The 26,266-nt window shown below is 46.3% G+C and overlaps 2 protein-coding genes across 3 annotated transcripts in view; both read left to right on the top strand.

Annotated features, from left to right (window-relative positions):
* The window catches only part of FOXP1 (forkhead box P1), a 502,532-nt gene that overhangs the window by 31,451 nt on the left and 444,815 nt on the right, over positions 1-26,266 (top strand). The gene's annotated exons all lie outside the window — the stretch shown is intronic.
* Positions 1-26,266, top strand: part of EIF4E3 (eukaryotic translation initiation factor 4E family member 3) — a 320,442-nt gene that overhangs the window by 259,729 nt on the left and 34,447 nt on the right. Inside the window, exon 8 of the mRNA XM_089918163.1 lies at positions 1-26,266. This exon is cut by the window's left edge and continues 18,473 nt beyond it; it is cut by the window's right edge and continues 34,447 nt beyond it. The gene's annotated coding sequence lies outside the window, so the exon portion shown is untranslated.

Below are 26,266 nucleotides of genomic sequence, written 5' to 3'. Positions count from 1 at the left end.
GCCTGGGAGTTCTCAACTGCCTAAACGTGAGACATCACGCACTCAAGTACGCTTTAAAGGGATACGCACTAAACACGAATCTGCAAATGCCCTGTAATTCTTAATGCTGCCTTGTTATTTAACACTCAGGACTCTATTTGGCCCTTTACTTTGATAAAATTGTCACTTGAATTTCATGGAGGTAGAAATAGAGATGTGGATTTGCCCCCCCATCAGGACTCAGCCTGCTTTTGTGATTACTGAGGGTGTTGGATGTGTGTACCTGGCAGAATGTGTTCACAGCAGTTGGTGATAAAACTGCGATGCGGTACAGCAATTGTAATTTACATAGGTGTCCTAGGGTCGTGTGCACAGCAGCGCTGTGGATGTGCTCGAATCCAGTGTGTGTAAATACATTAGGCAGGCTTTGGGGGCTTTTATTTTATTGGATTTTTAAGTTTTAAAATTGTATTTTAATTCTTGTTTACATAACTTTCTATGACTTCTGATTTCTATGAATTTGTGAATTGTTTATGTGTGTGTGTGTATGTATATATATATTTTTTTAAGTTTCATGGTGAGGGTTAGCAAAGACATTTAAGAACATGGTAAAGATGTGTGAATGAGTAAACTCTGCCTTCATAGCCTAGCATTTTGTCAGCACTCTCAAATACCTATTTTTCTACTCTAGTATGAGAATTCGTGTTTGTGTGTCTTGCTTTCTCTGAGGGGCAGTGACACATCTGTGAGATAAGTTGCCCGGGCGGTCTTTTTCATAGGGGGTACTTTCCTTAGCAATAACCTGTAAACACTCTTTCTTTAAAAATAAAGCTGCTAATACTAGTTGACACAGATTTTTTTACAGAAAAAAACAACAACCCGAAACACCCTGACTGTTTGATATCCCATGGTTTATTTTAAGAGCATTGCCCTGTAGTTAATAATAAAAACACCTAGCATAATATTTAGCACTTACTATTTTTCAGTCACTATATAATTTTGGTATCTCACACTATCTCTGTGAAGTAGCCATTGCTGTAATCCCTACCTTCCAGAGGAGAAACTGGTGTGTTAAAGAACATACACAGTCCTGAGTCCCAAAGCTAGTTCCTGGAGGATGTGGGATTTAAACAGCCTGCTTCTTTGGTCTCCAGGGGACAGAAGAGAAGGTTGAGGGTCAAGGGAACACTTAAAATAAATTTCGGTCCCTACTGTGATGCTGTCCACTCGTGTATATATAACATATCAGCTCAGTACATCGTGAACTAGCTCTCACACCTGAAAAATTAGGAGTTGACGAGAAAAACCGGCACCTTTCGTTGAATGCAGCTTCTTTGCCTCTGCAATAATGAAAGTAACAGAAAACCTTATTTACATTTCAGAAATCGTTTCCTCAAATTTCCTGTTTTGCCAGACTTTTGCATGTGCCCCTCTCTTTCTCTTTCTCTGTCGTGCCTGCTGCCCCCATGCTTTGCTGTAAAGCGAGACCAACTAGTTTGTCGATTTCATGAAGTTATCTGTCCACCGCCTCTCTGCTGGGGAAGGGCTGTCGCCACCCCCCAGATACTTTAATAATCAAAGCAAGGGCCACTGTAGTTCTTTCCAGGGACGTTCACTCCTTTCCCTCATCTTGGCAGGGCTTTATGGCTGTGCTTTTTGGAAACCCTTTGTCCAGGTTACTTTACCTGAAAGCTTGCTGTATTGTCGTATTAATGTAATCAAATTATAGTTGTTTTTAATAACTTAATTGAATGAAAAAGAACCCTTGGAACTGAGAAGTAAAAATAAAATGGTGGTGTGTATTAAACCGTTCTCGCACAGCCCTGCAGGTCTGCAGTGGCAGATAAAGAAAGTGTAAGTTTGTACGTGGCTCCCACCGCATCCCCACGCTTAACTATTACTAATAGCCCTTTTCTCTTTTAGGTCACCTGCATCAGGGAAACTGAAACTGTTGGAAGTGCAACCCTTAAAAATCTTTTGACTCTTCCTATGAATGAAAAACATTTGGGCTTCTTTCTCCTCCAGATTTAAAACTTGGGCCTTTAAGAGCACAAAGTGAGAGAGGGACTCTGAAGTGAATGCATCTTCTTTTTCACTTTGCAATCAGTTAATTCTTTGAAATCCCATCGCATGCAGCATTTAAGAGTTTTCTTCATTCGTTTTATCCCGATTGTGGCAAAAGCAGTGTTTTCTTAAACATTTAAGTGAGCTTTTATTTAGGACCTCTTTGAGAGCTAGTTTTCACATTATCTTTAATTAAAAGGGAAGGGTGTTTAATGACGAAAAGCTCACCTATAACAGGTTATTTATTGCTCCTTGTTAAATCAGTTGGTTTGGTCCTAGACAAAGTGAATATTAGATTTGAGGAGCGCGCTTGTGCATTCTGCAGCTGGTCTGTTTTTGTTTGAAGAGGTCTCCACACAGGGATGTACTCTCAGTTGTGTGCCTTGGTATTTCAGACGGAGGGGGGATGTGTGCTCCTGCAGACATTTCCTCATCTGCCTATCATTTTCTGTGAAGAGTGTAGCATTAAAGGCACGTGTGTTTCTGCACACACTTCCTTTAAGAAATTGACTATTTGTAAACAGATGTGTATCATTCATCAGAATTCCAGAACAGTGCCCCTGCCCCGTTCATTCTGGGCATATACAAAGCTATGACATGGTTTTTGAAGTTTTGGCAAATTACACGGTGGCATTAGGTTGGTGAGTTAAGCAGTGGATCGAAACCAGCCCATAAGTACAGCCCAGAAGGGGATGCACATTGGAAGCTGTGCTGCAGTCGTTAAACCATAGTGGACCCCAGGACTACAAGAGTGCTGGTGATTCTGATTCAAAGGGTCTGAAATGGGACCCAGAAACCTGTGTTTTTTATCAGACCCCTCTGATGATTCGAATCCAGGTAGTCCGTGGACTTGAACCTATGTTCTTGAAGTCGGGGAACTGTCCTTATCATCTCAGCATTAAGAGCAGCTGCATCAAAATTCTTCTAGAGCAGTTTTGTTCCTCGTCTCTTGGTGTGTATTGGGACCAGCTATGGATTTTGTTAAAATGCACGTTCTGATTCAGTAGGTCTGGGAGGGGGGTGCACCTGGGACCGTGCATTTTTAACAAGCTCCCAGGTGTTGGTCCATGCTGCTGGACCAGGCCATGCTCAGAACCCCATGGTTCACTGGTTTGTATTGCACAGAGGTTTGAAAAGAAAGGAAAAAATTTAAAGCAACTCTTGGGGTGCTTTTTGTCTCTGCGGTTTTCTGTTGAACCCTCATCTCTCGCTCTCTCTCTCTCTCTCTCTCTCTCTCTCTCTCTCTCTCTCTGTCTCTCTGCCTTGCCTCCTGTTGCAGTGTGTACCCACGTCTGTGGCCATTAAGGAGCATTTTCACAAGTGAAAATACAGATGATGCTTGTCGTGTATGTGGAGGCACAAAGATTCTAAATTAGCCCCAGTGACCCCGGCTCTGCTCGCCCTGTAGGAATCCAGTTCTCTCCGCCAGATGGAGGGGCAGTTAAGATTCTTTTGAGACACTTTTTCTCACCTCTTGTACCGCTGCTGTTACGTAACAAAATAGAGCCAATGTAGTTCTAAACTCCAGGGTCACTGGAGAGGGGCATCTTGCAAAGGAGGGTAAGAGAAGTAACAGTCTAGCTCCGGATTTTCCTGCTAAAGTATAAATATTTGCTTTATAAAGGCCTTGAGAGCAGAAGACGTGGTTTGGTGGAAATACTTGAAGTCACACCAGCTCTGTTTCAGAGTTGTGGCCCCTTTCAAGCTTGCTCCGTTCCTTGTCTTAAGCACAGATGCCTGGTTCACAGTGAGTTTTAGGACTTTCTTTCTCTGCATGAAAGGAGATGAGGTGTCCTTGAAGGCTTTGTATCTTCGGCTCTGGAAGGCAGAAGCTATTAGGATGTTGATGTTTGAGCTGGGTACATATTCCTGAATTCCCTTTCTACCTGGGCTTTCAGAACAGGGGTGTAACCGGTGGGCTCAACTCTAAATTTCATCAGCATTTAGGGCCTGGTATTTCTTCAATGAAAATAGGATTCTAGATCCCAAAGGTGATATTGACCATCTCAGTGACTTTGGATAAGATCTCGGGGTTGAGGATGGGTGGGGTTAGATTGAAATGAGCATTATGAGTCCGTCAGCACCAGACATACTTTTCTCCTTGTGTTGGCATCCTGTTATAACTTTCCCTTTGATTCAGCCTATGGGGCTTCCCGGCTCACACTGTGAATCTCCTCTAGCTGCTAGGATAACCACGGTAACGGTTCTCAAAATACCCATTTGCACGTGTCATTCAACTTGAAGAATGTATCTGATAATTGATGTTTTGAACCAATAACTCCCATGGCCGGTAGACAGTACAAAACTGGGGTTTGGGTGGCATAAGACTGGGGGAGGGGCCTGCTTTATTCTTGTCTGTGTTTAGCTGGCCAATCTCGGCATTTTTTTTACGAAGCTGTGTATATCCTTATTCTTCTCCCGATTCATCTTAGGAAGTAAGGAAGTAGGCGGTATGAGAACGTTCACTGATAGCGGCCCAAACATCACTGAGTGTGATAGGATCGTAGAATTTGGGCGGTAGAAGTAACATGAGGTAGCCTGTGGCCCAAGGGCCTCAAAGTCAAATTGTAATGGGGGCCACACCGGTAATTACAAAGAAGTCAGAAGGTTCAACAGGGAGAGTGGAGAGCCCGACCGCACTGCCGATCCACTCCATCCAGTTGTCACCAGGACTTCGGGCCGTATTGCCAGGTCTTCTGAATTTTCTAGAGATGCCAGAGAGCAGAGTGGACCCTTATAAGTCCTTTGGACATGTGTTCATCTTACCCATGAGGGAAAGGGGAAGGGAGAGAAAGCCAGTGCGTGGAATTCACTTCCATCTTCTGGGAACACCAGCTGATGTTCTCAGCGATTGAAAAGGTGTCAAACAAGAACATCTCACTGCAGTTGACATGGGAGGGAGATAGGCACTCCTGCTCTGTGACCGTCAGAGAATGACAGGTCTTGACCAAAGCAGTGTCCACACTCAAAAATGTGTGCCTGATCCCTCGAAGTTCAGCCCTCTCTGATATTAAAATGTAACAGGAGGCTGCTTTGGGTCAGTAAGCCTGAACCTCATCATTTATCCCAGGGAGAATAAAATTATATCTAGCAACTCATCCACTATTGTGCCAACTGTGAATTTTCCCTCTCTTGCATTGCTGGTTCTTTGGATCTGCCCGTGTTATTAAAAAATAAGGTATCATTGCACGGGAATCACCTGGTTTTCCGAGCTGTTTACCATTAAACAAAGCTGCGACAGAATAAATACCTTTGCATTTGCCCCGTTGGCTTGGGGGTTAAGTCAGTACTTAAACTCCTGAGTATTTAGTCTTGACACTAATTTCTGTAGTGTGTAAGGCATGTCAGTATACGAGAGCTTTTCATGTTCCCTTTAGAGTTCCCCTTGATGACATTATTTCAAAAGGTACAGGGTGGTAGGTATTAGAAATGGATATCAATTCACCTTGTGGAGGCTCCAAGGGTGTTTAATTTTAGAGACCTAGCAGGTAACATGTTTGCAATTGCACACATATCTTTACCCTATGGGCACCGAACTTTTGCCACAGAGAGGTGTGTGACCACCTACACAGGAGATTGCACGCCTTCATAAACGAGAGCGGTATAATTCTTTATTCTTGGAAAGCTGCACCCCAGAAACCTATTGTTTTACCTGTGAAATTACCAACCTGAAGGTAGCCTGGAATTAGCACATACATTTTTATTTGGGGTTTTGGCAATTCTTCTAGCTGGACCACTTTTTTTTTGTTTTTTTCCTCTCCCTTTGGCAACGCTGGATCATTTAACACCTACACACATGAGAGACCCAGTTTTGTGTTCCTTCATGGTTCCAGTGTGTTTTCTTTTTTTTTTTCTTGGTTTGTTTTTAACATAAGGACCGGCCTCCTTGCTGTATTTGTCCCAGTGGCAGAAAGACGGTGCACCCCTACTGCCTTCCTGGCTCTGCCTTCCACTTATCCTGAGCATTTCCAAACTACTGGTGTTTTAATTACTGTATTGTTCATCCGGTTCACTTGTATTTAATTGGCTTTGTGTTTCGTCTTTCTGTTTCGATGAAAGGATTATTGGCGGTTTGGAGAAAAAAAAAAAAAGGCCATTTAAGTGAAGCTCCGTCGTTTAAGACACATATAAAAATTCTTTAAGATGCCTTTTATTTGGGATCTCTTTATCTTCCTTCACAAGCTTTCTGAGAATAAGTAGTGCATGTTGAGGTTTATCTTTGCTTTTATGTGCTCCAGCCACATGCTTAACATTGAGCACATTTGAGTCGCATTTCACTGGCTTTCACAATCCTTTTAAAAAGGGACTGATCTGTTAACATCCCCCTCTTTAGATCTAGCAGACAGGATGTCCTTCCATACAAAGAAGGGCTCCCCGTCTTTCTGGCTGGCCAGTGAGTGAATGATTTCAGGCCTGGTGGGCAGTACTCGTGTCCATGCGTCACACAGCCCAACCACAGTAGTAGGCAGCTGCATGTAATTTTGAACTCCACTCATTGAACTGTAATAAAACAATATAAGCACTGCTTGGGGGGAAGATTGGATGCAGTTATCCTTACACAAGGCTCGGGCATATGAAAGCAGTGCTGGCTGACAAGAGGATTTTAAGATTTGATTTTGATTGAATTGCAGAATTGAACAGGCCAGGAATGTCAGTGGAAGACTAAACGCCTGTAGTGCCATAAAGTTTTATTCATGTGAGGCTTTCCAATATCAAGTAGATGGATTATTGGAAAAGGTGTCAAGGGACATGAAATGGAAGAGCCCCAAACATAAAATGTAGGCAGGAGGGAAAAATTACTTCTTGCTTAGTGTATAATTAGGTCTCAAAAAAAGAGAGAATGTTCCGTAAAATTGTTTATTCTTCCCTCTCTCCAAAGAAGAAAAAAATGACCCGCTCGTTATATCACTTATTATTCTTTCAAGTGAAATTAAATTTAGTACCTAAGACAGGACCTTCTCTTATGTCATTCTTTTTTGTTCTTCCAGTTTTATTGAGATATAATTGACACACAGCACTGTGTAAGTTTAAGGTGTACAGGATAACGATTTGACTTACATACATCATGAAATGATTACCGCAGTAAGTTTAGTGGACATTCATCATCCCACATAGACATAAAATTAAATAGGAAAAATAATTTTTCCCCTGTGATGAGAAACCAACGATTTGAAAAATAGCAGGATGGTGGTGGTTGCCTACCGTGGAAAATGGCAGGGGAGAGTTTTGTTGTGTGATGGAAATGTTCTGTCTCAAAAGGGGTGTCAGTTACACTGGCGTATGCGTTTGTCAAAATCCTTTGATCTCTAACACATAAGATGTGTATGTAAACTTTATGTAAACTACACCTCCATAAAAGTTAACACACTGCTAGCCAGAAATCTATATATGTGGACATGTAAAATTCATAATGAAACACAGATGATTTGGAATTGACAGTGAAAGCGCTCCTTATCAGAACTTGAGAAGTAGTCTCATGCCATTCTTTTTTGATTTTGTTCCAAAGTAACGTCGGGCGATAGGCTTTGTTGAAAAGAGAGGGGAGGGTGAATCAAGAATATCACTGTGCACTAGACACCACGAACTCTTCAGAAATAAGAGAGAGGCACGTGTTCACACATCCTAACACACTGGCTTATTTCATTGCTCGACAGTGCGTACAGAATCGTGCGCGCATTTGCCTTGGGCAGCTGATACGACCATTTGTGTGGGGTTGGAGAGTGGCGGTCACTGGCGATGAGCTGGTGAAGTTACACAGAAGGTTGGATGGGGAGGGCCATGTTCATTGCATTTGCTGTCCTGGTTCTTTATCCACGTGCAGTGTTTCTATTCAGATCATTAGTGAAGCACGTCTAAAAATTGCCAGGGGAGAGGTAAAGAAATACGTGTCATTTTTCAGTTTTGAATCTATTTGTTTGGCATTGCTAACCAAAGTAGTTTCGGTTAAATAATTGAAGTTAGGAATATATACACTTGGACTCTAGCATGCAGGTGTGATTTTTCTTTGTCCTCCTCCTACCCCTTATTCTAATGTATTATGTATTTAGAAACGTTTATTTGTAAATGAGGCTTTGTGAGGTTGAAACGGAAAACCAGAAAGGAAATTTCGAACCCTTAGGGCCTTATGTTTTTCAAGCCCCCTTTTCCTTTAATGCTTAATTCCAAAGAAAGGGCTTGCCTTGAGGTTGTCGTTACCTCCCTGAGATTTGTAAAACTTTTATTTATCCCGTGTCCCATAGATTTGTGTTAGAATGTATTGAGTTATACTTTATTATTATTTAGTTTTTCTAAAAATAAACTCCATAAATATTTATCTAATCAGACAGCGATTCATTTACAAGCAGCCCTTGGAAAGAGAACGGAGTCCTCTCTCGGAGTGGTCAGCGTGCACGATCCCTAAGTGGCCCCTTTTAATTTGACGTTGCACCTCCCTCCTCCTTTAGGGTTGAGGCAAAATTGATACCTGAGAATGGAATTTTCTGCTGTTGATGGACTTAATCCTAATTTGCGTGAGACAGGAGGGGAAAAAGGTTGTTTGGGGTAGATGAAAGGAAGTACTCACAAAGTTGCAAAGAGCTGCCTTTGAACTTGGTAAGATTCAAGGAAATTGACCCTTGCCTGGGCTGCTCCCAGCTCTGTAGTTCTGATCTTTAAGAGAGGGATGAGTTACAGTGTTACCCATCAGTTTATATTGTGGTTCCTCTTTGGGAGTTACTGCCACACCCATAAATGCATGAAAATTTCATTTCACTCCCATGTCCCTTTAACACTGTATTAAGGTCAAGTAAACTAGGTACTTACGGTGCAGCATTTAAGGAGGTGCTGACCTTGAACTTGCAGGACTCTGAGAGTGAGTGCCTCCTTACATTTTGCATTTGAGGCCCCTTGCTTGCTTCCCTGAGTCCTGGGCCCTGCTTTAACACTTTTGGACGGCTGTGTTTGGGTTGCATTTTTTGCAATAGAAAAAAATCCTTGATCTAAGTGAAGCTGTTTGCTGTTTCTGTAACCTCCCCTATTTTTCTTACCGAAATTTAAAAAATGACAGTGACTGTGATTATACAATATTGTTTGATTCCTGTTTCCATGCAGTTTCCCTGAATTGGCAGGCATGCTGCATCTGAACTAAAATGCAATTTTGCATCAGGTCTGGTCATAACATGTATTTTTTTCTTTGATCCCACCGGAGCTAGGGTTTGACATTCGCAAACAGACTTACACACGCCACACACCTTATTAAGTGGTACAGTTGCAAGTATCCTCTGTTAAAAAGACATGTGCGGGCGTTACCAGGCTGAAGTTTGCTAAGCAGGTTTCCAAAGGATTAATACTTGGCAGTTATTTGGCTCTGAAATTCTGGAAGTGGTGATTTGGTGTTCAAAGCAGAGAAGTTAACTTGGGACGTTAGAGCAGTTGACACGAACGATCTTTGTTTCTGGCGCTCTAACTACCACCTACTAGCCACGGGGATCTCAGGAAGGACTCCCCTTGAATTCCTCCCATTTCATCCACAGGAAAACCTAGTTTGGCAGGTGCCATCATTACCTACTGGTTGACAGATGAGGGAATCACCACTTGGAGAAATGAAATCCTCTGCCCAAGTTCACAGCTCAAGAACAACAGAGCCTCACCCTTGAACTCTTAATACCGGTGTTCTTTACCACCGCATAACCCTTCCGTTTATTGTCCAGGGATGTCATTACAGGTACAGTCTGCCCTTTGGAAGAGGTACCAGAATTTCCTTCCTATGTATTGCTTATCCTTACAAGTCAAGAGCCTTCGTTTGCAGGACTGTTGAGGCATTCAGTGCCCACACAAAGTTTTTGCAGACTTGATGGAGCAAGATTTTGTAAATTTCTTTGTGGAAGCCATTCACGGAGGAGCGTGTAAGCGGAAGAGAAGCAGTGGGAATCCTTAAGTCTCGACAGGGGAGAAAGCCCTCCTGGTAGAGCAGCAAGTAACTGTCAGTCACTAAGATTGAAGTCTTAGAAGGATTCTGCACTGGGGTTCCCCCCGACCCCGCCAGCCTGGCAGCATTCGCCTTCCTAAGCAAGGAAGCGTTCTTTGGATCCCTGAACCCATGACGGGTTCCATGAGGTCTGGCACTGTCTGATGTGTGGTGTGTATGAATGAAACCTCTCTGCTAAAAGCTGAAATCGGTTGGAGAAAACTGGAAGAATGAGTCATTTCAGGTTCTTCTCTCAGAACATGTCTATGCTTGTTTCTGGCTGTTTCCAAAGCGCTGAAGTTTCTCTGTGATCCTGAGTAGGACAAAAGGGAGAGAAATGGATAGCCACCTTCCCCCCATTCTGGTGAGTATGCAAGTTTAAGAGAAACATGTTAAAAAGGCTAGATTCTTTTCGAAGGAGCCTGTCTACATCGGTTATAAACTGCGTCTTAACAGGTAAAGCCCTTGGAGCACGGCTGGCCTTCCTCTTAATAACCTTGCTGTTGGCGTGAGGGCTTGTCCACACTTTTCTTTGGTACTTCTTCTCAGTTCCCAGGTGGTAACTGGAACACAGGCCTTGGTGGATTCGACTTTCCACAAATGAATTGTAAAACAGATGATGGAGCAGAGTGGCATTCCGGCACTGGGGAACCAGGTCTCTCACAAATTGACTTTCAGCTGCAGTGATTCCCATTTCGATCGGACTCTGACCTCATGGTGTCCGCTTGCTAGTCACTGCACAGGTACCGCCCTGCCTTCGTTCGTTCATCTGTTAAATGGGCATTGCTCTCTGTGAGCTCTTAGAGGAGCACCGTGAACTCACTTGGTGATATTTGCAGCTGAGGGCCTGGTCATACGGTAGCTAAATATAAAAAACAGTCATGACTGATGTGTGTAGACGTACGTGTAGACAGAGGTGTTCAGGCCACAGATACGTTTTGATTGACATGTGTGGTGTTCTACCTAAAATATTTGAATTTATCACTTAGGTTCACTGAGATTTCCTATGCAGTACCCAGATTTCTGGTTTCTTTTCACAGATCAAAAGATGTGGGGACACTAGCCTTTCTCCCAGGCTGGGGCCAAGGTGCTGGTTTAGATGGGGCTTGTCGAGCTGTCTGGTTAGGGATGCTTTCCCACACTTCCTGGTGTTTGATTCCCTGTCTGCTTCACTCGTTGAAGCAATTGCCTGGCCCCTGTGGGCATTTGCGTTGGCAACCCTGATACGGTATGTCCTGAAGCGTGTGGACCGGTACACGCGAGTGCGGACATCATCGGGATTCACAGTCATTCCCTCTGAGGCGTGTGCAGCGAGGTTTCTGGAAAGTGCCAGGTTTTTTTTTTTTTTAATCCCTTAAGTGATTTAAACTTCCTGGAAGCTGTGCATCCCATGTAAACAATGGGACCTGTAGAAAAACACACTCGTTGGAGAATTACGAGGCATATAATTTTGTCTTTAACTTCTTACAAACGAATTGTAAGAACACGACCTCATAGAAACCTCTGAGACATTACAGCGTTTTAATAACACTTTGCTGCTCCATGGGCTGCCTCATTTTTCCTTGTATTAATTTAATTTCTTTTCCTTATGTGTGGTAGCGGGCGCCTGTCTCCAGCTCCACCCTTGTGTGCCTCGGGGAAGCCGCCTGGTGCCCTCCCTCCTTGGGGCAGAAGCTCCAGGGGCACATCCCTGGAAGAGTTGAGCTTTCACCCTCTCCTTCATTCCTGTACCGGCTTCTTCCCTGCTCATTACCACCCGTGCTTCCTCTTAGACCGCCAGCAGCACATTATATTAACGCCCCCCCCCACCCCCCCATCTGCAGCCGGAGTCGTTCCCACCACCGTGCCTGCGCCTGTGACTACAAAACCCCCAGTCGTGGGGTGCCCCTGCGTGGCAGCAGCTCAGGGAAGCCAGTCTCCGCAGCCCCCATGTCCCCGTGGGGCCCAGGCTTCTCGGAGAAGGGCAAGAGCTGCCCTCTGCTTCTGTCCCCGTGGCAACCGGGTCATCCACAGTGAATACCTGGATCCATCCATCCATCCATCTGCCAGTTCTTTCTTTTTTTTTTTTCCGGCCGCACGCCACGGCTCGTGGGATTTTAGTTCCCCGACCAGGGATTGAACCTAGGACCTCGGCAGTCAGAGCCCCGAGGCCTCATGACTGGACCACCAGGGAATTCCCCGTCCGCCAGTTCTTTTCAATAGATATTGCTTGACTGAGTGCCTCTGATGTACCAGGCACTGGTGTTTTCAACACTGTGAAAACATGAGATGCCGATGAGACATTAGAGCCACAGGGAATGGGACAAAGGCCGTTATAAAAGGCGGAGCTGACTTTGTGTGTTGAATATCATGGAGTTCAAACAAACTTAGACTCTTAGGACTTCCCTGGTGGCGCAGTGGTTAAGAATCTGCCTGCCAATGCAGGGGGCACGGGTTCAAGCCCTGGTCTGGGGAGATCCCACAGGCCACGGAGCCACTAAGCCCGTGCGCCACAACTACTGAGCCTACATGCCACAACTACTGAAGCCTGCACGCCTAGAGCCCGTGCTCCGCAACAAGAGAAGCCACTGCCGTGAGAAGCCCGCGCACCGCAACGAAGAAGAGCTCCCGCTCGCCGCAACTAGAGAAAGCCCGCACGTAGCAACGAAGACTCGACGCAGCCAGAAATAAATTAAAAAAACAAAAACAAGAAAAAACAAACTGAGGATCTTAGAACTTCTTGAGAAGCTCTCTGGATGGAGCTCATTTTTCTTTTTCAGAAACTTCGGGAGGCAGTTTATTACATGGGTAAGATGTTGTCCTCTGCGTGAGCCCTGTTCTGGTTCCAAGCAAGACACTGGGGGCTGTCACTTACGTTGCCAGTGATGTGCGTGACCCCTCTTAAGTTGGGCAGTGCACACCCTTCCCAGCCATCCATGGCGGCCTTGATTCAGACAGACCTGCATTTGAGTCTTGCTTTTACTGTTTATTTGTGAGCCCGCACAGGACTCTTTAGCTCTCCCAGATTTGGTTTCTTCGTCTGCAAAGTGGGGTGGCGTTATGGTACCTGCCTCACAGGTGCCGTAGTGAAGATGGGGGGAGGGGGGAGGAGGCATGTTAAAGCCCCCGAGTACCTGCCACGTGGTCTGTACTCAAGAAATAGCCACTGCTGTTAATGGAATGAATGATCGCCTTTCCCACATCGTCCCCCTTTCCCCAGCCGCATGGTGCACTTTGAAAGGGATATCCTTCACATTCGTTTTCCAGAAAATTGAGGTCACCGACTTGTTTCCTTCTTGATCGCTCCACCCTGCAGTCGCCAGGCCATCTCCCTCTCTGCCGTGCCTCGGGCTAAGCTACAGCAGGGGCGTGTACAGAGCTTCCCTGGTGAACGTCCGTCCATCCGTTGCCTTTCTGCCTGTGAGTTTGGCTGCTTATCTAATCCAGGGAAGGAGCCGCCACTCCTCAGCCTTGGGCAGGCCAGTTGCGGGCTGGCCCGTAATAATACAATTATGAAGGTTAACAGGAAAAAGTGGGGTCCAGGAGCAATTCCAGGCAGCTGGCAGCCCTGCTGAATTGGAAGCGCCCCACCAATGAAAACTGCAGCAAGAAGCAAATTAAACCTCCTATCTGCCATCTCACGCTCTTCTCTCCCCTTTCCTGTTTGGACTTGAAAGGCGATTGGAGCCAGGGCCCTGACAGTTGACGGAAGTGCTGCAAGGGGGGAGTATTTATTTACAGTGAGTTGTGGCGATGCTTGTTCAGGATGCGGTTTCTTGCAGGAAGTTCTGTCCCCACCCCCGAGTTTGATCATTTCTCCAAAAAAAAAAAAAAAAAGAAAAAGAAAGAAAGAAAGAAAAGAAAAAAAAATCCTTGATTGTTTGAGGCCTCCACGCTGACATGGAGCAACACGGGGTAACCTGTCTGTACTTGGAGGATTTGCCGAGTGCACCCTTGGAGGAGGGCCTGCAGCGGGCCTGCAACGGGGCAGCAGGCCACCAGCGGGCCCCACTTTCCCCAGATGTGTTCAGGTGCAGCAGTAATCATTAGGCATTTAAAATAGGGAAGTAGGCCCTGTCCACGTGCTGTAAGCTGTGGTTGGCGCGAGCCATTCCGTTCGTTACCAGAAACCAGTGCCAGCTGAGGATGTTGTACTGGGTGTTTCAGAGAGAAATCACTTTGAGGCAAATTCAGAGGTGACAGTGCTTAGGAAGCAGGTATCTAAGTTATAAACCAGTCGGCCTGGGGCCGCTGAAGCCCCTCTGAAGCTGAGTGCCGAGCTCTGGGTCCCAAGTTTGGGGTGCCTCCTGCCTTTGGGAGTCTTGTAGCATGATGGGAGAGAAGGGAGAAAAGGGAACCAGGATTCCATCGAAGAGTTTATTTTGGTATTTTCTAAGCTCCTCAGAAGACCGTGTAATACCTTAGAATTTTCTCAGAAACCCACAAATATTCTTCATTTCTTATTTAAAAATATACAGAAGGTGAGGAGACATTACCAAAGGATATAAAATGGAAATTAAATCTCCCTCCCCCAGGGTCTCAGCTCCCTTCTTAACTCTTTTAAGTCCTGAGGGGCCAGCACCATCAGCAGATGCAGGCTCTGGGGCCCCACCAGAGACCTGCAGAATCAGAAAGGACCACGAAGCACGGAAATCTGTGTTTTAACAAGTCCTCCATTTGGTTCTGATGGTCACTAATGTTTGAGAACCGCACACTTAAGACTGTGGCTTTCAGACTTCACTGTGGGCAGAGTCTGCTGGAGGGCTTGTTCACTCTACAGGTGCTCAACCCCAATGCCCAGAGACTCCAATTCAGTAGGTTGCTGGTGGGGCCTGAGACTCTACATTGTTCATTTTTCGAGGTGAGGGGGCAAGCATCCCTTCCCACCATTCCCCTCCCTGCAGTGGTTCTGGATCTTTGATAGACGCTGACCTTTTGGGAGTGGCCCTGATCCTTTTAAAAAACCACCACAAAAATCACGGAATGGAGGAAGCAGCTCTTATTTGTTGAGGCCACGGCTAATTTAATACATCACGATACCCACAGTAATGAGGACCTTGGCACCCATGTAAGTTTCCCAGCTGTCCCAGGTGCCCAGCTCATTGCCAGAGACTTTTGCGACTAATTTCTGCAACTAAGGAATTGATCCCTCTTTTGGAGAAACTCTTGTCAGTCTGCCAAAATTACTTGGACCCTGTCAAGACTCAGACGAGGTTGCAAATGTTCTCCTCTAGGTGTCTCCCCCAGTGTTTTACCTGATCTCTTCATATATTGTTTTTTGGCTTCTACAGGTCTTTAACCATCTTTGAAAGGCGCTAGTGGTTGGGTATGATTTTAAGCTGATGGACTTTCTTCGCAGAGCATGGCAGATACAGGTGACAGGCTTCATTTCCCACCCCTTCGAGGGTCTGTCGTAATAGACAAAGTGGTTCCAAAGGTGTGTGCAGTCCTTGTGTCAAGGAGCTTACAGTCTGGGTGGCTGGTGGTTCATACAGAGAAAGTATGTGTAGACCAGAAGGGCAGTACCGTGTGGATCTGGTGCAAAAGGAATGACAGACGGTGCGTCCTGTGGCACACACAGGGGAGTTTCATAGAAGTGGCACACACCATGCTTGAGCGGGGTTTGGAAGGGTGAATAGCAGTTCCCCGGATGACCCAAGAGGAAGAATATCATTATAGGCAGAGGCAGTAGCTGGCGTTGTATCCTGCTCTGCCTCCTGAGATGTTTCATTTTCGGGAATCCTTCAGGGTTGTTCAGGAGTGACTTCTGAGTTGGAGGATTCTGGGGTAGATGGCAGGTGGAACTTAGCTAAGGCCCTCTTGATGCAAATGATACTGGGCAGTATGGAAGAATTTTATCATACGCAAAGGGCAGTCACCTTTATAAAACATAGAGAAGAATTTTTTTTCCTGCAGTTTCCCCATTGAATCCCGAAGTTCTTCCATAGTCTGGGTGGGGTTGACAGACTGCCAAGATGCTTGGGGGACTCGGGCGGGAAAGGGAGTTGGCTGGGTTCACGGTTCCCCGTGCCAGCCTTCTCCACAGTGTGTCTTGTTGAGCATTCGTCCGTTGACATGCTTCTCACTGAGTCTGAGAACGTGAGGATTCAGGCAGGAAAAGTAAGAACACCCCTCCAGAGGTCTGCAGAGCTTATTTAAAAATCCTCTCGGGACCCTGACCTTGGACACACTCTCAACCTTTGCCAGTGTGTTTTCCCCAGTAAAGCTGGGGTCATAGTACTGTCACTCTTCTAAGAGTGAGGTAATGAATGACGCAAGGAAGTAATGTGTAGAGAGCGTTTAGCACCGTGCCTGGAAGATCAGTAACCACTTACTCTACGGGCTTCCCAAAGGCACGTGTAAGAGCGAGAACAAGACACACCACAAACCTGGTCTCTGAACTCCCAGGCCAGTGGAAAGCAGAGGTTTTCAGCCTCAGCGCTCTTGACATTGGGGCCACAAGGTTCTTTGATGTGGAGACTGTGCCTCATGGGATACGCAGCAGCATCCCTGCTTCCACCCACTAGGTGCCAGTGGCATTCCCTCCTGCCCCGCGACGGTGTGACAACCAAAACTGTCTTCAGACCCTTCCCCGCGGAGGACAGAGTTACCCCTGATCTTCAGTCCGCCTAGGGCACGCGCCTTGATTTTCGAACGTATTTATTACCCTGACAGAAGCACTGCAAAACCAAGTCTCTGATTTAGAGTATGTAAAAAGAATACACAAAGGGGCAGCTTCAAGAATGGTTTCATACTGTTTGCAACGGGGAACATGGCTCTGAGAAAGCCACCAACCAGTACTTGCTGAAGTCCTAGCACAGCTCGCAAGAAAGAATTCCTGACCTACACGTGGTCATTTTCTTGGCTTTTTGTTTCATACCAGTTTCACCTTACAATAGGAGGAACCAGGGTCTTGGGCTGTTTATTTTTGCAAGATTTTTTGTTCCTTCTTCTTAAAAACCTTTAGTGGTCATAAAACACACACGCTGTGAAATTTACCGCCTTCATCATGGTGAAGTTAAGTTAGTGTTAAGTATATTCACATTATATCTCCAGAACTTTTTCGTCTTCTAAAAGCTAAAACTGGGTACCCATTAAACAACAGCTCCCATTGCTGCTTCGCTCCAGCTCTTGGCAGCCAATTGGACTTTGCGTCTCTCTGAATCTGACTACTCTAGGTACCCCAGATAAGTGGAATCATACTGTATTTGTCTTTCTGTGACTGGTTTATTTCACTTAGCGTAATGTCTCAAGGTAGGTTCATCTGTGTTTTAGCGTGTGTCACAATTTCCTTCCTTTCTAAGGCTAGATTCTATTCCAGTGTATGTATATACCACATTTGTTTATTCATACATCCGTCAGTGGACACTTGGATTGCTTCTACCTTTTTTTTTTTTTTTTTTTTTTTTTTTTTTTGCGGTACGCAGGCCTCTCACTGTTGCGGCCTCTCCCGTTGCGGAGCACAGGCTCCGGACGCGCAGGCTCAGCGGGCATGGCTCACGGGCCCAGCCGCTCCGCGGCATGTGGGATCTTCCCGGACCGGGGCACGAACCCGCGTCCCCCGCATCGGCAGGCGGACTCTCAACCACTGCGCCACCAGGGAAGCCCACTTCTACCTTTTGATCTTATTAATAATGCTGCTTTGAATATGGGTGCACAAATATGTCTTTGAGCCCCTGCTTTTCAGTCTTTTAGGTATACACCCAGAAATGCAATTACCGAGTGACGTGAAAATTCTATTTTTCTTCGTTTCTAGATGTTCTTGCCCTTTCTTAGCTGAGGGAGATGGAATCCACTGTCCTTTGAACCCATCTCCACTCTTTCTTGAAGCTTTTCCTTCTGTCCCTGTGGCCTCAGGGACCAATGTAGGGCTATCATTGGCCCCTCGAGCCCATGGTCCTAAGCAGCACCTAGGCAGCCGTAAACAACCACACCTTGATCGCTTTGTCTCTGGGAGCCATGTTGCTTGCCCAAGCTGTGCGTCTGCTCACGCACGAGACCTGGCCCCATCTTTGCTTGTCTGCCATCTGCATAGACAGTCACAGCCATAGGCAATTTAGTGAAGCAGTGAAGAGGAAGGTGAGTTGGAAGAAGGGCGAGATGGTGTCTTCTTTCCAGTGGTGCTTGGGGTAGCATGTTGTAGCTCTGACTTTCAGGCTCCATTCACCGTCCGCCTCTGGACAGCTCTGTACTCCAGCTACATTGCGCGCCACTCTGCATTCTTCAGAATTTCCACCTGGGAGTCACCCGTAGGGATGCGGGAGGATGGGTGGAACACGTAATTTACTTATAAAAATATTCCGGTTCTGCATTGACATTCTCAGAGTAAGAAAACAGAGAGCAGAAAAGCAGCATGTTGAAAAGCTTGTATCTATGGAGACTGCTTTTTTCCATCCATTCTTTTTTTTTTTTTTTCTAATTAGACTGAAACTCTCCCTAAATCTATTTAATTCTATTTACGGAATGGGCCTACTAGGCCTCGTGCCTGAGGACGGGATCTTGACCATGGGGACTTGGAGTGTGTAAGGGAGGTGCAGAGGCCTAAGGGGGGGGGGGGCCATTCTCAATATTTGGAGATAAAAATGGTGATCGTGGAGGGCAGCCTGCAGAAGGTGGCGCTAAGTCGAAATCCCCACGTACGGTGATGTGCACTCCTTTTGTGAGCCAGGGCTTCCTCTGCTGACGGCTGGGAGGATGGAGAGTCAGCAGAGATAATGAGATGCAAGGGGACTCGTGCAGCAGCAGGTGACTCTTAAAGGTGGATAAATAAGTGGAAATAGGACGAGTCTTGCTGTTTCACATTTTAAAAAGTAATCCCCAAACACTGGTCTTTCAGATCAGGGTAGCTCGTGTGACACTAGGTTGCCAGAAAAAGGAGAATATGGGGCAACATTTATTCATTCAGATTTTTAAAAAAATAATTTTATTTTATTTATGTGTTTTGTATTTGGCCGTACCGTGGCGGCACGCGGGATCTTAGTTCCGTGTCCAGGGATCGAACCCGGGACCCGTGCACTGGAGGCGTGGAGCCTTAACCACTAGACCGTTAGGGAAGTGCCATTCAGATTTTTTTTAAGAGCCAAGAATCCAGTGCTGACCAAACCAGACACGCCATCCTTAGAGTCTCCACGTTAGCATAGCCCCTCTAATTCTTGTGCGTAATTATACACGCACGTGAGATGCGTGTGTTTTCCTGAGGTAGTAAATTGTTTTATTTTTTTTAACTTGTTTTTATCCCATTATTTTTGTAGAACTATGAGAGAGAGGTTCTAGTGCTAGAATCACACAGAAACACTTTTCCTCTGAAAATAAGCCATTGTTATTGTTTTAATTCATCTTCATTTTCTACCCCACCCTTCAGAGGATCCTAGGAGCTTTCCTTGGGTTCCCTTTGATGCTTTTCGCCTCTTGGGATCAAGCTTTTCTTCTTGTCTGCAGGGGATCCTCTCCCTCTGGGGCAGCTCCTTTTTTCTCCAATCACCTCTTTGGTTTGGGTCTCCTGTGCTGTCAGAGGAGTGACCTCCTGTTCCCAGTGGAGCAGGGTTTCTTTCTTTTTATTCCCAAAGGTCCCCCGGGGACGTTTCTGTGAACATGTGGTAATCCCAGGCTTTGAGTTCATGCTTCTTCACACGCTGGCCTTGAGGTTTCCACTGGGTTGAGGGAGGGTTGGTGGGCCACTGTGGAGTTGCGGGCCGCCCTGCCATTTGGAGAGCACTGAGAGAGACTGGGGGTGCTTATGTGCTCAGAGCCCGCCCTGCTCCCCACCCCTGCCCCACGCAGTGCCTCTGCTGTGCCTTGTGAGCTGGGGGAGTCCAGCGGAGAATCGCTGTTGGCTTTTTGGTACTCTTAAAAGCCGGATGGGGCTTCCCCGGTGGCGCAGTGGTTGAGAGTCTGCCTGCCAATGCAGGGGACACGGGTTCGAGCCCTGGTCTGGGAGGATCCCACATGCCGCGGAGCAACTAGGCCCGTGAGCCACAACTACTGAGCCTGCGCGTCTGGAGCCTGTGCTCTGCAACAAGAGGCCGCGATAGTGAGAGGCCTGTGCACCACGATGAAGAGTGGCCCCCGCTTGCCACAACTAGAGAAAGCCCTCGCACAGAAACGAAGACCCAGCACAGCAAAAATAAATAAATTAATTAATAAACTCCTACCCCCAACATCTTCTTTAAAAAAAAAAAAAAGCCGTATGTGTTCATGGCTTGTTTTCCTAGTCGCACGTTGTTAGAAGTGGAATTGTTGCATCAGCAGGATTTAATTGCCAGCATTCTGTTTTTCAGAATGGTAATACCAAGTGTGTTTCCTATCAGCTTTGTAAGTGAAGGCCCATTTCCCTCAACACCGCTAATACAGGGTATTATATGTGAAAGGATTCCCTAATTTGATAGGTGAGAAAATGGTCTTCACTGGCATTGTTTTATTTGGTAGTGGGGCTTGAATCTTTGTTTCCTGTGTTTTAGATGGCTATCACAGTTACATAAAATTAGATTATTATAATAGACATTTTGCATTGTTTCTGCTTATGGATCTCTACTCAGTGCTAATAGAGACTCACAAGCAGAATCTGGTTTCTAGGGATTTCGATGTATCCTTGTCATTACTCTTTGAGGACGGGATCTAGACTTGGTTTCTGGCTGCTGTTGGTTTAACGCTCTTGGGGTGATGAAGTTAATTTTTGTAAGTTTTCCCTTCTCTTCTTCGTATTTTAAGAGGCTACGCGAAGCGATTCATAAGGGTTTTATGGAAATGCATGGCGTGGTAATAGGGACCATACTTTATGACTCTAAAATGAGGATTTCTGGTTTTATGAGAATGAGTCAGATTTATGGGGACAGTGAGGTGGGATATTTGAAATGGGGACTCTAGTATTAAATCCAGAAGATCACACGGTCGTACGAGCCAGCATGTCCCACGCCGAGTTCCTCAATGCAGTAATTCATTTCGAGCAGAAACCATCCTCTGGTTAAAATAAACTGGGAGACACTGGCTTCTACCAGGCTGAATCTCTGTTTTATTTTATTTTTAACTATAGAGCTTTTTCAGACTTTAAGATAGTAATGTGCACTGTTGACCCTGAACATACATAGTTTTCCAGATGAAACCTTTTTGGTGTGAGTTGGGGGTGGGTTCAGGGGACAAGGCATTTTTTTTTTTTTTAATAATTAAAAATTTATTTTATTTTATTTATTTATTTTTGGCTGCATCAGGTCTTTGTTGCTGCGCGCGGGCTTTCTCTAGTTGCGCCAAGCGGGGGCTGCTCTTTGTTGCAGTGCGCCAGCTTCTTGTGGTGGCTTCTCTTGTTGCGGAGCACGGGCCCTAGAGCGCGCTGGCTCCAGTAGCTGTGGCTCGCGGGCTCTAGAGCGCAGGCTCAGTAGTTGTGGCACGTGGGCTCAGTAGTTGTGGCTCACGGGCTCTAGAGCACAGGCTCAGTAGTTGTGGCGCAGGGGCCTAGTTGCTCCACGGCAGGTGGGATCTTCCCAGACCAGGGCTCGAACCCGTGTTCCCTGCATTGGCAGGCGGATTCTTAACCACTGTGCCACCAGGGAAGCCCGGGACAATGCATTTTGACATAGGGAAGTCCACACACCAGGAATACAGTTTGGGAAATGCTCTATTGGAATAATTATAAATTTTTGCATGGCATAAACTTACACTCTGTAGGTTAAAATCTAGAAATGGTTTTTAAGTTGTGGAATAAAGGAATGTTAATGTACATGTAGAGGGTTCCTTCCGTTCCTTTTTTTGGCCTTAAGTCTATTACTTTAAGCTCTTAAGAGAAAGATAATGACATAACTAAAAACTCGTTGTGTGTGTATGCATGTGTGTGCATGTACACCTAGGAGATAACACTTGCTGTGGAAATGGATATTTACTGCTTTTGAGGATAGCTTTTTCTTCCAGAATGAAAGGTAGCCAAACCAGTCTCATTGCTACATTTTGTTTGGTATCTCTTAGTCTTAAATATCACTGAATAATACCGTTTTATTGACTTTTATGCAAGGCAGTGAGCTAAGGAGGAAGGACAGACAGAAGTTATGTTTCTTAGCTTCAAAAAACTCATACTTTAGTTGAGGAGGGGAGAGAAAAACAGTGAAAAAAGAAGGAAAAAAGATGATATTTGGTCCACTGGTTAAGACTCCAAGCTTCCACTGCAGGGGGCACAGATTCCATCCCTGGTCGGGGAACTAAGATCCCGCGTGCCACACGGTGAACTGAAGAAATGTTGTAGAACTGAACATAATGGGTTGTGAATTGGTTGTAAATTAATGCCTGGCTGTAGGCGATCAGAGGAGGGAGAGATGGAGGCACAGGGGCCTGTAAGTCAAGGGTTATAAACAGTTTTGGGGTCATGAGCTCCCTTGTGAACCTGAAAAATCTCTGCATCCCTCTCTGGGTGTGTATGAAACAAATGTCCACTTTTTACCACTCAGAATTAATGACTGTTGACATCTGGTCATATGAAGAAATACAGCATTCATGCTAAAAGAAGTCTCCTCTAACCATGCAATTCAAGATGGATTTCCCTCCCCACCCCCATGCATCGACACAAAGGTCCCTCTCATCGCATTCATCCATGTCCTTCTTCTGGGGTGATTATTTTATATGCGTAAGTGTCCATACAGGATCTCTAGCGCTTTTGTATACATTTCTTTACTTTGCATAAATGGCATCCTAATGGGCACAGGCACAAATGTCCGGCCTCAGGCACTTCCTGGACCCTGGAAGTCCATTTCCAGATTCCTGTTTTAGAGGAAATTGGGACTTGAACCCAGCGAGCAGGTCCGAGAAGGTGCAGGCGGAGGTGCAGCCTGCAGGTGGGCTCACTGGAGCAGAAGCAGGAGGGAGGGTTCTCCCGAGGCTGTCGGCTGTCACCCTGCCTGGGGGTGGGGGAGTGGGAGGTACCGCTGAGGCCTTGAGAATCTCATTTGCAGCCAGCCCTCTTTTCCATACCTTTCATTTGACATTTACCGCGTACTTCCTCAGAGTTACTTATCTTTTCAGATGTATCCGTCCTGCTTCTTCACCTGGACTGTAAACTTCTTACAGTCTGACTCCAGTTCTTCATCTCTTCGCCTCTCCTCTTGGTGCCTCACCTAAGAAGTACTTGGTGGGTTTTTGTTTTTGTTTTTTTCAAGTACTGTGCAGTAGAAATGTTCATTATGGTGTTAAGTCTCTGAATAATTCTCAGAAACTAAACTTGAGGCATGTGAAGATAAACGAGACAATTTAAGCCTGCCAGGAAGCTGTAACGTGGGCTCGGGCTATCCTTTGGCATGGATCTGTGTCTCATGATGGCTAAGCTTCCCTCCTGCCGTCGGGGGTGGCAAACAGTACGGGCAGGTGCAGGCACACCTTTGCGTACCTGCAGACCAGAGCTGTTCACACCCCTCCAGCCCACCAGCCAGGGAAGAGAAAGCTCATATGGGAACTTGGAAGCTGCTTTTTGGAGTCAGGGGCGTCAGGGGCATCAGGGTGAAGTGGGCTGGCAGGGACCCGGGATGCGCTGCCAGCTAGGGAGAGCTTATCTTACCAGAGAGGAAAATATGGTCCCGGTGAACCTGTTTTCTTTTCTGTTTGTACAGCATGCACGTTCTTAACGTGTGTTTTTATTTTAGTTTACAGGCCTTTCTCCCTGCACAACCAGAGATTATTCCAAGTCTCCCCTGCCTGCCCTCCCTCTGACGTGTAATGTCAGACACCGAATGTGTCGGGCAGCCTGAACATTGTTATCTTTCGTGGTTGACCCCATAAAGTCCTTTCTCTGATTGACTGTGTGCGGGCACGACGGTAACCAACGTGAGACGTTGCTCTGTTCCGACGGACACATGTGGAGTGTTTGTATATTTCGAGAAAAAGGGATATATCCGAAATCTGGCACCTACTACTTGGTTTTATAGCTGCAAAAACAATGTCGAAAGTGATTGGACTAGCTTAGGCTGTGACTTATTCTATTATCTTCCGGGTCCTTGAATATCCACAGTTTATGACTTGACTTTCGCTATTTGATGGGTGAATTCTTACATGGAGATCTACCCCCATCCCTGATTCGTTCGGTGTTTGTCAGAGGGTAGGGGATTCAGGATGAAGCACGTCCCTCATGTCACCAGTGTTTGTTTTTTTGTTTGTTTTTAAGTACCTAAGCATCAAAAACACCGGTGCAGGTAGAAGATGATCAGGGCGTTCTGACCATTGGAATCATTCAAACCCAGTGTTTTATTCATCTTAAAGCTCAGACTTTGGTTCATCCTTGGAAACAGTGCAAAGAATAGCTCCTCAGCCAAATCGTGTTTTCGGAGAAGAAGATTTTTTTTTTACATGTTCACATTTCCTGTCAGAGTTGAGTGTTGAATTGCTTTGAAGGCTAGACTTAGGAGCTCCACACTTCAGCCTGAAAATGAATGTAAATGCTGAGATTTCCGGGTTTTTTTTTGGGGGGGGGCGGGGAGGGAAGGGGCTGCTGCTTGAGGAAGGGGCTGAGGCTGTGATGAGTCGCTCTGTGCTGTAGGCACCCAATGTGCCAGGCGCAAACCATCCAAAGCCAGAAGCTGAGATGCCAGAGCCAGCTCAGTCCTGGCCCTGTTAGGTGGAGCGGCAGCCCAGGGGGACCCAGTGGGATAGGAGCAGATTATTAGACAGGGAGGGACAGGAAAAGGAAGCTTCCACAGGGAGAGAAGAATGAGGGTCACTGGGCCAGGGCCCGGGAGGGGTGCACCAATTGTACTCTGAATACAGGGAGGGGTGCAAGGTCAAAGCCTGGCTCAGGGTGGCGAGGCAGGGACGGGGAAGGGGAAAATGCTCTGGGCCGAGCTTGGGAGGAGACGGAAAAATCAACTAGCCAGATGGCAGGAAAGCCGCGGGGGCACATGCAGGGCTGGGCTGGGCTGGGCCGCTGCTGCGGTGGGCTGTGCACACTGAGCTCCTAAGGGGCTGACGCTGTGCTTATCCCTGCTGCCCCACGGGGTCTCAACTTCCTTGAAGACAGGGGTACAAGTGCCAGCCCTTCTGAGGTGTCCCTCTGACACATGGGTTGGCCCTCCAATAGGCTTTCTAAGAGTAGCAACCTTAGGGGACCCTGAGACTCTGCTGAAGGGCCTCTAAGCTTCTCAGGTGGCTCAGGGGCTGCTACCCACATGCCGACGAGGGAGCAGGAATTACAGAATGATGGGGTTCAAACTTAGTCTTACTTTTCCTCCTTGATGGCTTTGATTTCGCACGTCACACACACACGGAAGTCAGAATAAACACATGGAAAGAAAAATATTGTCAGGAAAAGGTCAGGAGGTTTGGGTTCTGAATTTTGACTCAAGGTCCTAGGGTGGCTTCATGGAAAAGTCGATCTTCGTTCCTTGTCGGGTGTGGTTGTTAGCTGTGAAATGAGGACTTTGAAGTAAGGAGCTGTTAAGTTGCTATTAACTTTTGCATGTACCTTTGGAAAATGTGTTGGGTTGAAATAACCATCCAAACTACAGAGTAAGGACATCTGGGACCAGATGGACCAGGGTTTGAATCCCACGTTCACCGCTTACTAGCTTGGTGACCCTGGCAAGTTAACCTTATTTCTCTGAACCTCAGTTTTTCCATCTGCAAAATGGGAAAGTCATTGCCAGGGTGGAGTGCGTGGGCTTCCCATGGCTTAGCCCAGTGCCTAGAGGGGTGTATGCACTGAATCGTGTCAGCTCTTATTAGCAAGCTGTACTCTACCAGAGTGAAACCCACGTCACCAAGAATATTAACCACACAGGTACTTCCTGGGCAAGCATATCTGAGCACGCTGTTTCTTATTCTTCAAGGCCTTTCTTTTTCTTGAAACCTCCCCTGATTTCCTACTCATTAACCAGAGAAGCCATCTGAGCTTTTTGCTCCCACTGGCATGACCCGAGGCTGCTGCTTTCTTCCTGTCCATGTTGTCTTTACACGGCTCCTTTACGTGTCCGTCTTCCTCCCTAGATAACCAGAGCTACTTGCAGGCAAGGGATGTGACTCCTGGGTGCCCCCCTAGGGCTCACCTCCCTGCACGCGCCGCCACAGTGTTTGGTTGAAATGAGATGAAAGTGCTGGGGGAGGTGCTTCACGTGCATAGGAGGCGCCCTTTGGCACAAGTCGCTGTTCCCTGGTGGTTGTGGCGGCTTTGTTGCTTCAAAGGCAGCTGGGCCAGTGACCTGCGAGGCATTGCCCTGTGGACATTCTCACCCCAGAAACATGTGGCTACCTCCCCCGAAGCCCAGGGAGCGTGGGTGACAGACAGACACCATAAGGCTGAGTTCTGAGCCTCTCTTCCAAAGTGGCAGAATGCAGTGTTTT

This window comes from Delphinapterus leucas, chromosome 10 (genome assembly GCF_059928025.1).
Source record: "Delphinapterus leucas isolate spDelLeu-1000000601 "Yukka" chromosome 10, BTC_Dleu_Yukka2, whole genome shotgun sequence".
NCBI classification, from domain to species: domain Eukaryota; kingdom Metazoa; phylum Chordata; class Mammalia; order Artiodactyla; family Monodontidae; genus Delphinapterus; species Delphinapterus leucas.
The sequence above is the reverse complement of the archived record's forward strand: the minus strand, read 5'-3'. Positions and strand labels throughout refer to the sequence as shown.